This window comes from Macaca fascicularis, chromosome 3, assembly GCF_037993035.2.
Source record: "Macaca fascicularis isolate 582-1 chromosome 3, T2T-MFA8v1.1".
Taxonomy (NCBI): Eukaryota; Metazoa; Chordata; class Mammalia; order Primates; family Cercopithecidae; genus Macaca; species Macaca fascicularis.
Window position 1 is genome coordinate 12895409 of NC_088377.1, and position 15106 is coordinate 12910514.

Consider the following 15106-nt stretch of genomic DNA (forward strand, 5'->3'; position numbering starts at 1 on the left):
AGAGTTTGATTTTGAACATGTTATGTTTGAGATGCCTATTGGACATCCAAGTGAACATATCAAGTTGACAGGTGGAATTTAGGAGAGAGGTTAACACTGGAGATATAAATTTGAGAATTATCTGCAAAGGGCGGTGGTCAAGGCCATGGGACCAGATGAGATCACCCAAGGTGTCAGATAACTGAAAAGAGAACCAGTGTGAGGACTCAGTGTTGGGCACCCCAATATTTAGGGGTGACAAACAGGAGGACAACCAAGCAAAAGAGAATGAGAGGGAGCCTCCAAGAGGTAAAAGAATACTGAGATTATGCGATATCACAGAAGCTACAGAAGTGGCTTTAAGAAACCAATACAAAAACCTCATTGACAGAGTAGTTGTACCATTTAATTTAAAATTGTTTAAACGAGGCTTAAAATAGAAGACATAATGTTTTTAAAAATCCTAAACAGTCTGAGAGGTAGTTTGAGGTAGTAGTTAAGAGCTTGGGAAAAATAAGATAATGCTTATAAAACAAACATGATACATGGTACTTAACATTCAACAAGTAATAATTACAGATTCTTTTCATCATCATCATCATCAACAAAATCTAGATTGTAGAGAGGTGACTAGGAGAATGAAAGCATGTTAAGTTTCTTGTGTTGCAGAGATGATAGAAGGGAAGGAGGGTTACATATGCTGTTTCAACCTTGATGTCAATAGAGAAATGTAGATTAAAATAGATTTGTTAAAAATTTAATAATATCTGATAGAATATATTGTCTTTTATTTAAAAAATACTTCATATTAAAAATTCAGATATAGTCATATACTGTAAAATTCACCTTTTAAAGTTTACGATTTAATACATTTTAATATATTCACCAAGTTGTACAAGCATTATCATTATCTCATTTTAATCGCCACGGAAAGAACCTCCACACCCATTAGCAGTCATCTCCCATTTTCTTCTCTCCCCACGCCCAGGTCCTGGCAGCCACAAATCTTTCTGTATCTATGGATTTGCCTCTTCTAGACATTTTATATACAATAGTTCCCCTGTTATCCACGCTTTCTATTTTCTGTGGTTTCAGTTACCCATGGTCAATCATGATCAGAAAATATTAAGTAGAAAATTCCAGAAGTACAGAATTCATATACTTTACATTGCATACCATTCTGAGTAGCATGATTAAATTTTGCGCTGTCACCCCTGGGACGTGAATCATCCTTGGTCCGGCATATCCATACTGCATACACTACCTGCTTGTTAGTGACTTAGTAGCCATCTTGGTTATCAGATTGAAAAACATCGTGTACATAGGGTTAGGTACTATGTGTAGTTCCAGGCATCCAGTGGGGGTCTTGGAATGCAGAAAGGGGGCGAGGGGTTACTATAAATGGAATCATACAGTATGTGGCTGCTGATGTCTGGCTCCTTTAATTTAGCACAATGTTTTTAAGGTGCATTCCTGTTGTATCATGAATCAGTATTTCATTCCTTTTTATGGCTGAAAAATGTTCCATTAGATAGGTACACCACCTTTTGTTTGTCAGTTCACTAGCTGATGAACATTTGGATTGTTTTTATTTTCTAGCTATTATGAATAATGTAGCTATGAACATTCACATACAAGGTTTCTTGTGGGCAAATGTCATTTCTTTTGAGTGTGTCCCTAGCAGTGGAACAACTGAGTCATATGAAAACTCTATGTTTAACTTTTTGAGGAACCGTCAAACTCTTTTCTAAAGCAGCTGCACAGTTTTCTATTCCTACTAGTAATGTATGGAGGGTTCAGCTTCTCCATATCTTTGGCAACACTTGTTATTGACTGTCTTTGATTATAGCCATTCTAGTGAATGTGACGTGATATCTCACTGTGGTTTTAACTTCCATTTCCCTATGACTAATGATATTGAGCATCTATTCATGTGCTCATTAGCCATTTGTATATCTTTACTGGAAAAATATGTATTCCACTATCGTGTCCACTTTTAAACTGGGTTGTCTTTTTATTGTTAAGTTGTAATAGTCCTTTATATTGTAAGGGGAAGGAGAAAACGCTTCCCCCATCACCCTCTGAAGGTCTGCTGAAAATAAACTGACAAAGGCAGATTAATAGAAGAAAAATGCATACAGATGTATTTTAACACAGCACAGTGGAATTGCAGGAGAATAATTACCCAGTAACCCAAAGGGATACAAATGCTTATATATCCTTCTTCATAGGGAAAAAAGACACAGGGAAATGTGGATGATTTGAGGGATAGTAAATGACTTTTAGGAGAAATGAATGGGCCTAATGCTCAGGCAATGGTTAGTAAATAGTTTTCTTTGGAAATTTAATGGGACAGAGAGCAGACAGTGGTTTGGGACAAAGTTCGTCTGTTGTTTAATTTTCAGTCTCTTCCTCCTTGTTATGAGTTTTAATCTTCTCTCGTTAAATTTCAGGGAAGGCAATTGTGTTTCTCTTCAGTAGGTTCAGTTTCTAGGTAGATAAGGGAACGTCAGTGAACAACTACATTCTGTGCTTTGACAGAGACAGAGGATTAATGAGGTGCAGGGACCAGGGAGGTCAGAGAGACCTTGAGGCTGCTCCATGTCAAAGTGCCCTGTTTGGGGGTAATGTTTTCTGAGCCCCAACAATATATTTTGGATACTAGACCCTTATCAGATATGTGATTCAACAATATTTTCTCCCACTCTGTGACTTGTCTTTTTCCTTTCTTGATCGTGTACTTTGAAGCACAAATTTTTAAAATTTTAATGAGGTCCAATGTATCTATTTTTTCTTTGATTGCTTATGCTTTTAGTGTCATAGCCAAGAAACTTGCTTAATTAAAGGTAATGATGATTTACATCTATGCTGTCTCCTAAGAGTCTTACAGCAAAGTCTTTGATCCATTTTGAGTTAAATTTTGTATATGGTGTAAGGTAAGGGGTCCAATTTCTTCTTTTGTGCATGTGGATATCCAGTTATCTCAGCACCATTTGTTGAAAAGACTATTTTCCCCCCCATTGAATGTCTTGGCACTATTGTTGAAAATCAATTGACTATAAATGTATGGGTTTATTTACAGACTCTTAGTTCTATTCCATTGTCTATGTCTATCCTTAGGTCAGAACCGCACAGTCTTGATTACTGTAGCTTATGTTTTCAAATTGGGAAATGTGAGTCCTCCAACTTTGTTATTCTTTTTCAGGATTGTTTTAGCTATTATGGATCCCTTGCATTTATATAGGAATTTTAGAATCAGCTTCTCAATTTCTAAAACAAAACAAAACGAAACAAAACCCAGCATCTGGAATTTTTATACCGATTTCAATTTGGAGAAAATTGTCATCTTCCAGTCCATGAACACAGAAATGTCTTTCCATTTATGTAGATCTTCTTTAATTTCTTTCACCAATGTTTGATAGTTTTCAGTTAAAAGTCTTACACTTCTTTCATTAAATTTATTCCTAAACATGTTTGGATGCTAAGTGGAATTGTTTTCTTAATTTCATTTTTGTGTTGTTCACTGCTAGCTTACAGAAATAAAATTGATTTTCGTATATTGATCTTGTGTTTTGTGGATTCCTTAGGATTTTCTGTATATGAGACATTTTTCCCCATATAAGCCATAGTTGCCTTCAGTTTTTTGGGGGTTTTTAAAAAACATATTTAACAGAGCTGATTTAAGTATTTGTATAGAAAACCCAATGTCTGTGCCCTCTTGGGGACAGTTTCTATTGAGGGTCTTTTTCCCTGCATATGAGACAGACTCTCTTGTTTCTTGGCATGTTTCATAATTTTTGGTAAAAACTAGACATTTAAAACGATATAACATAGCAACTCCAGAAATCAGATTTTGCCCTGGGTTTGTTGTTGTTACTGTTTAATTGGTATTGTTTGGTCGGAGGGTTGATGACGTTCCTGAAATAATTCCATAAAGGGTATATTCTTTGTTTTGCGTGGCCAGTGAAGTCTCTGACCAGTTAGCTTAGTGGCCATTTAGTGATTCAGCAAAGATTTCCTTAGATGGCCAGAACCAATAAGACTCTCAGTCTTTGCCAAGAACTTCTGTGTGTGTTTCCTTCAGCATCCAGCCAAGCACCTTACAGCTCCATCTTAGCCTTCACTTCCTGCTTGAGCAGAGGCTCAAGGCTGGCCAGAGGTGAGAGTTAGGGTCTTCCTGGATATTTCCTGGGCACACACAAGCACTGGGTGTCCACACAGTCCTACACATTTGTATGGCTTTCTATATTCCCAGGAATATTGTTAGAACTTTTTAAAGCCCACACTCCCTCCAAGGACATCCCATTCCTCTGCTTTTTCTTGTACATTTTTTGGTGAGCCCATTTTCTATCCCACTTGTTATCCACTACCTCAGTCAGCTGTGAGGTTCAATAATTGACCCTACTCTCAAGGCTGCTTTTATTTGTGCTGGATGAGCTCTAAGTCAGCTTAAATAAAACCAGCCTTGCAAGTAGTGTGACCAGAGAGGTCAAATAATGACAATTCTCTGAGAATGGGCCTTGAGGAGCTCTACGTCCTTCCAGTGACTGCTGGGCTTTGCCTGTGGTCACAGGTTGTTTTGCAGGCTGTTGGATTTCAAGGCTAATGTGGTGCTGGGGAGGGTGGAGATGGGAATATGGCAAGTTAAAGTGCCACAAAGCTCCCTGTTCTCACCAAGATTCTGCTGTTTTCTTAAATAAATGTTTCCCAGATTGCTGCAAGCCTTTGTTTAATTTCCAAAGTTCTGAAAACGTTGATTCTGACATTTTTTGATAACATTCTTATTGCTTTTATGGAGGAGGGACTTTTCGGAGATCCTTATTTGTCATTTTGGCTGATGTCCTAGAATACAATTTTAATAGAAACTTTCAACCCTCTAGAAGTGCACCGTGTAGTATAGCAGCCACTACTAGTACATGTGGCTTTCAAACCCTTGAAATGTGGCTGGTGTGAGCTAAGATATGCTCTAAGTGTAAAACACACACTGGCTTTCAAAATACAAAATATATATGTATCCATATATAAAATATATATATTATATATCCATATATAATATATACATATAATATATATCCATATATAATATATACATAATATATATATCCGTATATAATATATACATATAATATATATATCCATATATAATATATACATATATATAGCCATAATAATTTTTACTCTGAATATGTTTTGAAATGATAATATTCTGGTTATATTAGATCCAGTAAAATGTATGGTTAAAATTAATCTGGGACCTGACGCAGTAGCTCACACTGTATCCTAGCACTTTGGGAAGCTGAGGTAGGATTGCTTGAGCCCAGGAATTCGAGACCAGCCTAGGAAACATAGTGAGACCCTGTCTCTATAAAATAAACAATGAATTTTTTAAAACTAATTTTGCTTCTTTAAACCTTTTTTAATGTGTGTGGTAAGCAGGATTCTAAGATGATCCCCAATGAGTCATGCCTTCATGGCTGCTAGAAAAGTTTAAATCACAAACGTGGCCGTGATATATTTCTACTGGACAGGGTTGATCCAGGGGGAAAAAAATACAAAGGAAACTATTAATCTGCTAAAATGAAACAAAATTAAATCCATTAAAAATTAGAAAGAAACAACAAGCAAGAATAAGAAACAGAAAATATCAAACATGATCATAGGAATGAGATTAAACATATTGTTTGTTAGATTCCATACAGTGGAATGCTTGAAGATGTCAACACGATGAGCATTGTGTTAGACTGATTCCTGGGGGAACATCTGAGTTGGAGGTTTGCAGGCTGGCGTTTTACTGGGAAAGGCCTTCAGGTACAATAAATACCTGAGGGAATGAGGGCACCAAGAGGGGACAGAAAGAGAAATCAAACTGAGATGCACGTGGAACGGGGCGGGGGGGGGGTCTCAGCTGATCCCACAGGAAACACAGGAAACTCTGGAGCTGAGGAGCTTTTCAGAGGGAAGACTGAGCCTCTGTACTCCACATTGGCCAAATCTTGGATGTGAATTGTCCTCTGGAGAGAAGGTGTAACCTGGCCAATGGCAAATCCTGAGAAAGGGCTTAGCTGTGACCCATCGCCAGTCAGCTTCCTGATAGCCGGGGAATGAGTGCCTTCACTCTGAAGCAGCATCTTGCAGCACACCACGTCATCTGCTACAGAAGTTGTCTGCCATATAGTAAGTGAAGAGAAGCAGATTGTAGACACTATATGGTAAGCATTAAAATATAGGTTGATATATAGGCATTAGAAAGGCCAGAAAAGGAGCACATGAAATCATTAATGAAGGTTCTCTTGGGGAGGATGAGGGGAAGGTTAGTGGTGGCTGAGATGGAGAAGAATATATCACATCAGGTGTTCAAATATTTTATATTGATCACATATTACCGGGAAAATAAATTACTGAAACTAATGTGAGGTTTCCAGTATGGGCATGCCTACGGTGATCAACTGTGGGTTCAGGATTGAAAACCTCAGAATTAGAATTGCTTTCTGAATTTTGCCTTCAATGTTTCCCTAGACTCTACAAATAGACAACAACCCCGGGCAGTTCTGACATTAATGAGAATTATGCCGCCATCACTAAATTCCTCCTGGGCCCGATGGCATCTGCCTCATTGTACAAACTTCATCTTTTTGAAGTCACATATCTACTTATTTTATCTGGTTGAGTTATTCCAGTAACTTTCTTGGCACCGGAAAAAGAGATAGCAAATATTAATTCTGCTCTTTTTATCATGTCAACGGAGTTTCTTCTCAACACTTGGTTTTCTCAGTCACCTAAACAAAAATAGCAGTTAGGGCCTCCTTTCATCCTGAAAGAGTCATGGGGAATTTTCCAGGGAAAGGAAGGCATGGCATCTGCCACCCCCTTGTTGGGAGAGGATTTGTTTTAATTGTCCCATAATCTGGGATGTCAACTACTCAGCAATCAGTGTAATAACAGAAACTAACCAATCAGAATGGACACGAGCCCTTGGGGAGGTTGGAAGGTATCCAGGCAGTGGGTATTTGACAACCAGTGTGAAAGTAGTTCAATATTTTAACAGGTCAAGATGTACCTGCCAAACACCAGTGCAAATGCAGGCACATGGTGGGTGAGGGAATGGGTTGATGAAGCTCATTGAGTGAACGAATGGCTCCAAATTGGCCTAAAACTCCACCATACTTAACCTCTGGAACATGTCGGCTGGATAGGAAAGCATGCCACGAATTCATTTGGTTCTGACTCGCCCACTTCTTCCCATGACCCAGCCTGAGTCACCGGCATCTGTAGGTTTATCACAGCACTCCACTCCAGGAAAGACAAAGGTACACAAAACAGAGGAACAGCCATCTCCCCGTGATTGAAAGTCCGTGTGTGTTCCAGTCTTCTCCAGAACACCGAGAGTGGGAGGCAGGAAAAGGATGGTGGGTTTTTTATTACACTTTGAAATGCCACCAGACTTGTGGTAAATTGAAACATTGTTTTAAGGAATTATAGGTATTTCCAGGCAGGAGAAATATGAGCTCCATTTGATCACAGTAATGTTGACTTTAACTAGGCTTCCTTGGGCAGAAATCTAAAATCAACATGGACAAATGGATGCTCTAAAACATCTAACTGTGGGCAGGGTACTGAAGATTTGTTCATGCCTCTGCTTTTTTATTTAAATGTGAAAAATTACACAAGTCACATTTTTCTATCTCATTTGACCTCTGCCCTTAGTCCCCCCTCACAGCCTAAATCAGGTGATGAGACTCTCCAAGGTCCAAACTCTCTACTAGGTCCAACCTCCCCGCTGGTTACAACCTTCCCACTGGGTACCAGTCTCCCAGCATGCAGCAAACTCCCTACTGGGTACCAAGCTCCCCACTGGGTACAACCTCCCCCTGGGTGCCACCTCCCCACTGGTACCAATCTCCCCAGGAGGGTACAACCACCCCCATGGGGAAAACCTTCCTCTGAAACCAGTCTCTCCAATGGGTACAACCTTCCTCCTGGGGAAAACCTTCCCCCTGGCACCAATTTTCCTAGTGGGTACAACCTCCCCCTGGGTGCCACCTCCCCACTGGTACCAATCTCCCCAGGAGAGTACAACCTCCTCCCTAGGGAAAACCTTCCTCTGAAACCAGTCTCTCCAATGGGTACAACCTTCCCCTGGGGAAAACCTTCCCCCTGGTATCAGTCTCTCCAGTGGGTACAACCTTCCCCCTGGTATCAATCTTTCCAGTGGGTACAACCTTCCCCCTGGGGAAAACCTTCCCCCTGGTATCAATCTTTCCAATGGGTACAACCTTCCCCCTGGTATCAATCTTTCCAATGGGTACAACCTTCCCCCTGGTATCAATCTTTCCAATGGGTACAACCTTCCCCCTGGTATCAATCTTTCCAATGGGTACAACCTTCCCCCTGGTATCAATCTTTCCATTGGGTACAACCTTCCCCCTGGGGAAAACCTTCCCCCTGGTATCAGTCTCTCCAGTGGGTACAACCTTCCCCCTGGTATCAGTCTCTCCAATGGGTACAACCTTCCTCCTGGGTAAAACTTTCCCCCTGCTACCAATATTTCCAATGGGTACAACCTCCCCACTGGATACAACCTCCCCAGTGGGTGCCAATCTCCCCAGTAAGTACTAATTTTCCCACTGGGTACCGTCATCCTCCCCGGATACCAACCTCCCTGCTGAGCACACCCTCCCCCTTGGGCGCAGCCTCCCCACTGGGTACCATCCTCCTTCCTAACAACCTCCTCACCGAGTCCCCACCTCGTCAGTGGGACTTCCACCTCCACATTAGTACAACCACCTCTCTGCATACCACCCACCTTGCTGGGTGCTAATCTCACTGGGTACCATTTTCTGCTAAAGACGAGTACTCTCATGTTGCCTGAATGAGTGTTACCCTCCCAACCAACAGCAAGAATCACCCGTATCTATAAGCCCCTTGATAGTTGACAAAGCACCTTCATTCTCGTGTTCCCCTTTGACCTTTGATCCTCACCACTGCCTGGGATTCATATTCATACTCTTATCATTTTACTGAAATGCCCTGTTCTTTTCATGATGCTATGCTGCACCATGGTACCCACGGGGTGTTGACATCTGTGCAAACTGGCTCAACCTGAGAGGACAAGCCCATGCCCATACCCCCTGCTGCTGTCATATCCCGGAACCACAGGGTTCAGGGTCTCTGGGTGCCTAGCTTGGAAGGCGATGGGGAAATGTAGGTGCTTGAAAGAAGTTGCACTGCTGTTTCTCTACCTACCTTCCAAGTATGGTGACAAGAGAAAGCGATGACGTAGTTCAAGCATGTATTGTCATGCCTGGCACAACAAATGTCTGGGGCTGGTATGAGTCCAATACAGAAGGACACCTGGGAGAAAAGCCTCCTTTACACCCAGGGCAGCACTTTCATGCCAAGGTGGGTTAACTGAGTAGTTCCACCTCTTGCTTGGTATGAAGGCTGAGGGCTTGTCTAAATAATTTCTTTTGCAAAGTAATGCACTGAGCCTCCCATGCTGTCTCCATGTCTGTGCAAACTCTTTCTAAACCTGCAGAGGACCAGGCATGTGCCTATACCGCATGCTGTGCCCACATTCCAGAGCTCTTACATCTGCACACTAGGGAGAGGACTTGTACCACCATGTGCAAAGAGGGCTCCCAGGCCAACATCCGGCCAGGCCTAGCATGGGAGCCCGTTCAGTCACTGCGAAAGACGCTGTCATTGAGCTCGACTTCAGGACTCACAAATGGATGGGTCTGGCCCCACTGATCTTGTACAAGACAACTGTCCTTGGCTTCAAAGGACCACTGGGGTCTTTAGTTTCCAGCACTCTCAGTGTGGCTAGTGGTCCACGAGAGTACATCAGGATTTCCATACAGACTCAGTAGTTTCAGATGATGTCCACAATATAACACAGCTCATATGGAAGGAGGTGTGCTTGGTGAGCTATGCAAGGTATTACTACACAGGTATTATAAACGGAAGGAGATGAGAGGAGCTGATACGCCATTTTGTTTTGAGAGCTCTATGAACAAGTTTGAGAAGTTTGAGGGGTAAGGGGGGACAAACCAGCTGATTTCCAGATTCCAGACCCTCTTTCAGGGGTCAAAGCTTGGCTCACCAAAATAGCATCTGGAAAACAACCATCTCTTCGTTCTTGAGCTTAACCTCAGAAGACTTCTGGAATCTAGTAGGATCCGAATTGGAAGGGGACCTGGTAAATTTTCTTTAGGTGAAAAAAAAAGCGAAAATAACAAAACAGTTCCCTGCTACACCCCCACCCCGGAACCCCTACCCCATTGCCCATCAAAAAAAAAAAAAAAAAGTAGCAGAAAAACAAAACAAAACAGATCCAAGGAGATTTTCCTCTTTCTCCCTGCTTCCTTTTCTTTGAGTGTTTTATCAACTACTGCAGTGGGTGGCATCTGAGCTACTGGTGTTTTTCTACTTAGAGGAGGAAAAAAATTCCATTCACTGAAGAATAATATGGTTGACTGCCCCACACGGCAGAGGCATGCAGCACACTGCAGACTTGTTTCCTGTGTCGCTCTCAGGACTCTGAGGTCTAGACTCACTGGCTCCTGTTCCCTGGGTTGTCCAGGTCCTTTCCCACAGGGAAAGGACAGTGCACGCTGAGGGGAAACACAGGGACACGGGAGGGAAGAAGAGGATGAGAGCGGTGTATCAGGTGAACCATTTCTTGCTCAAGAAAGAAAATAAAGAAAAACTAATCTAGGCATAAACTTGTGCTAGAGCTCATGCTAAGACTCTGGAAGTATAGTCAGGGTCTAGAATCATCCAGAACACGCCCACGGACTGACTCCCACCAGTCCCTTACCCTTTGGGGTGAATGACCCTAACCTTCCTGTTTTGTCTGTGTGCATGTTTTTTGTTGTTGTCGTTTTGTTTCTTTGTTTTTTATTTTTTGAGACAGAGTGTCACTCTGTCGCCCAGGCTGGAGTGCAGTGGCACGATCTCGGCTCACCACAAGCTCCGCCTTGCAGGTTCACACCATTCTCCTGCCTCAGCCTCCTGAGTAGCTGGGACTACAGGCACCCACCACCACATCCGGCTAATTTTTTGTATTTTTAGGAGAGATGAGGCTTCACCGTGTTAGGCAGGATGGTCTCGATCTCCTGACCCCATGATCGCCCACCTTGGCCTCCCAAAGTACTAGGATTACAGGCATGAGCCACGGCACCTGGCCGTGTGCATGTGTTTTTTAAGATGGTCAGGTCTCATACTGTTAAGTATAAAATGATAAAACCAATTGAGAAAACTGAAAGTTTCTTATACAGTTAAACACATACCTACTGTATGCCTCTGAAATTCCATTCCTAGGTATATTTACCCAAGAGAAATGAAAGCATATGTCCACACAAGTACTTGCATAAGAATGTTCCTAGCAGCTCTATTCAGAATAGTTCCAGACACCAAATAACCCCCATGTATCAACAGGTGCATGGATAAACAAATTGTGTTTAAAATTATATTAGTTTCCTATTGTCACTGTAACAAATTACCACAAAATTAGTGACTTAAAACAGGCTAGGCATAGTGGCTCATGTCTGTAATTCCAGCACTTTGGGAGGCTGAGACAGGTGGATTACCTGAGGTCAGGAGTTCGAGACCAGCCTGGCCTGATGAAACCCTGTCCTTACTAAAAATACAAAAATTAGCTGAGCATGGTGGTGGGCACCTGTAAACCCAGCTACTCAGGAGACTGAGGCAGAGAATCCCTTGAACTGGGAGGCAGAGGTTGCAGTGAGCTGAGATCGTGCCACTGCACTCCATCCAGCCTGGGAGGCTCTGTCTCCAACAACAACAGCAGCAACAAAAACAGTACAAATTTATTCTTTTTCAGTTCTAGAGGTCAGAAGTCTAAATTCAATTTCACTGGGCTAAAGTCAAGGTGTTGGCAGGGCCAGTTCCCTCTGGAGGCTCTAGGAAAGAATCTATTTCCTGGCCTTTCCGTCTTCTGGTGGCCCCCTACGCTCCTCCAGTCTCTGCCTCTGTGGCCACATTGTCTACTCTTCTTCTGTAGTCAGTCTTCCTTGGCCTCCCTCTTACTTGTGATGACATCTAGGGCCCGCCTGAATCATCTGAGCTAATCCTTCATCTCGAGATCTTTAATTCAGTCGACGTCTGCAAAATCTCTTTGGCAGCATAACATTCACAGGTTCCAGGATTAAGACCTGTATATCTTTGGAGCCATCATTCAGGAATATACTGACTAGGAATAAAAAGGAATGAGCTGTGATACACACAACATAGATGAAGCTCAAAATAGAATGTGGAGCCAAAGAAGCCAGACCGAAAAAAAAAAAAAAAAAAAGAGGCCAGCCATATGATTTCACTGAGATGAAGTTCTAGAACAGGTAAAACTAATCTATGTTGATAGAGATCAGAACACCGGTTATCTAGGGGCAGGTGATCTACTGGAAGGGAACACAGAGAACTTTCTGGGGTGATGGGAATACTCTCTATCTTGATGATCTTGATGGGAGGGTTGATTACAGGGGTGTATACATTTATCAAAACTCAGGGAACTGTGTGCATTTCATTATATGTAAATTTTTCTCCGTTGGGGGAAAAGTAAGTAACAAGAAACAAAACAGAGAGAGAGAGAGAAAAGGGGAGGGAGGAGAAGGAGAAGGTAGTGGTGGAGGGAGGCGGGGGAAAAAAAAAGCAAAGCTCAATCTATTTGAGGAACACACTGCACATTGTACATTTTCCTCTCTTATTACGGAAGGAGCTTTGACACAGAGGAGGGAAGGACTGGACTCTAACCTGCTTGAGGTCAGCTATTCCCCAGCCCCTTCCAGCACTTAAGGCACCTAAACCCATTAGCCCACCTTAGATAAATGTAAAAACAAGACACCCAAGGGGAAACTTGAAATGTATTGAACACTTCCTTCCTCCCACTAGAAGTGAGAAAATCATCATGTTTTTAATTTATCAACTGTTTCCACTTTTCACACTCCCTTCTAGAATCCACACATATTCCTGTGTATTTTTTAGAGTGTTGTTATCATGGCAGAGGGATCACTTATCTTCTGCCTTTTTCATTTAACATCAGACAGACACATTTTCCCATTTTGCTAGGGAGGCTTCATAAACAACCCTTTTGACCATTGGATGGTATTTCACCAAGTTGATTGATCTGTTATCCTTTACTTAGCTTTTTCTGTCATATGGACACTTAGGCTATTTCCTTTTATTTCCCCCATGGAAAAATAATACAGTGACAACTATGTGCACACACATGCTTTTGTTCTTTTTTAAAAAAAAAAATTATTTAAGACATGAATACTGAAATAAGAAATAAATAAGGGGAAAGGGAAGTAGCAAAGAAACCCCTATCATAGAATTTAGAGTTCAAGACACCTCCAGAATACCTGTTCTAAAACCCTAATTGTATAGAAGAGGAAACTGAGACCAGGGCGTGTTTGAATTCACACCCCCAAGGTCACAGTGTGGCTAAGTCACAGACCTGCAACTCAACTGAGGACTTCTGAGTGAGGGCAGTGCTCTGTAATCCAAACAAAATAAGCACAAGCCCCGCCGTCTGCCTCACCTGCACAGCCAACGCCAACAGGAACAAATTACTGCTGTCTAACCTTGTCATAAAACTGTGTCACCCAGCTCAGTTGTGAGAGAAATCACTTCAACTAAAAAGAACAGTTGGTCAAGCCCGTAATGCTAGCATGAGATTCGATTTTAAGCCATCCTTTAGCTCAGCTGCAAAGATAAATACCTCCTCTGGAAATTGGAGAGGAAATTTCATTCTTTGCATTTGTGTGTTTGGGAGATGCTCTGGGTACATGTGAGTGAAAATGAAAGGTTGTTGACTCTCAACTATCTTCATGAATAGCAGGAAACCTTGTCATGGATCATCCAAAGCAGAAACTAATCCAAATATAATTTGCAATGTGCTTTACATAATTTTCTGGCAGCAGACTCACCTTCTTATCTATGTTTACCATAAAATTTGAGTTTTTAGAGTATTCATCTATTGAAACGACTTGATCTATGTAACATACTGGAAGAAGGACTGCTATGTACAATGGGCCTGTTTTGTGCCAGGCCATAAACTAGACACTTTACATATGCTCCCTTGTGGATTGTTATCCTCAATAAGTAGGAATCTGAGGCTCGGATAGATTAAGGAACTTCCCCAAGATCACCCAGTGAGAGTTATAAAGTCAAAATTCCATTCCAACACTGTCTAAACCCCACTCATTTTCAATTCTACCAGGAAGATCAGATCAAACTTTATTCAACTTTTTTTTTTTTTTTTTTTTTTTTTTGAGACAGAGTCTCACTCTGTCACCCAGGCTGGAGTGCAATGGTGCGATCTCAGCTCACTGCAACCTCCCCCTCCCAGGTTCAAGCAATTCTCCTGCCTCAGCCTCCCAAGTAGCTGGGATTACAGGTACCCACCACCACAACCGGCTAATTTTTGTATTTTTAGTAGAGACAGGGTTTCACCACATTGGTCACACTGGTCTTTAACTCCTAACTTCAGGTGATCCACCTGCCTTGGCCTCCCAAAGTGTTGTGATTACAGGCGTGAACCACTGTGCCTGACAAATATTTATTTACGTCCCATCTATGTGTGGAATCCTGTTTGCTAGGTAACACAGGTATAAAAGTAAATAAGAGAAACATCTCCCTTCAGTAGTGCACAACCTAGCAGATGAAGATAGAAACAATCACATGTAGAAGGTACTACAAAAGTACTTGATAAATAAAAGAATGAAGAATTAGAGAGAGGTTTGTAAGGCAGGTTACATCTGTATGGTCAGTCAATGACAGACTGCTTAAAATGCCAATCGACACGGTCATATTCTTGATTGTTTCTTATAGGATGTAAATGTCATGCAAATATTCAATTCTACCCTAACTCTGAGACAAAAAGTATTTTGATTCCCCTTTCCCACTGGGGTCAAGATTAAACAAGGTGAGTTTCCTGAAATCTAAGCAATAAACTAGATACTGTTCCACTTCTTTCCTATGATGAAATATAATACTCTAAGTATAATAAGTTGTTTAAGTAATGTAATTAAATTCATGGTTTCTGAATGATGCTAATTGTGGTTGTAAGTAACCAAAAAAAATTCCAATTCAAAAAAATTTGGCAATA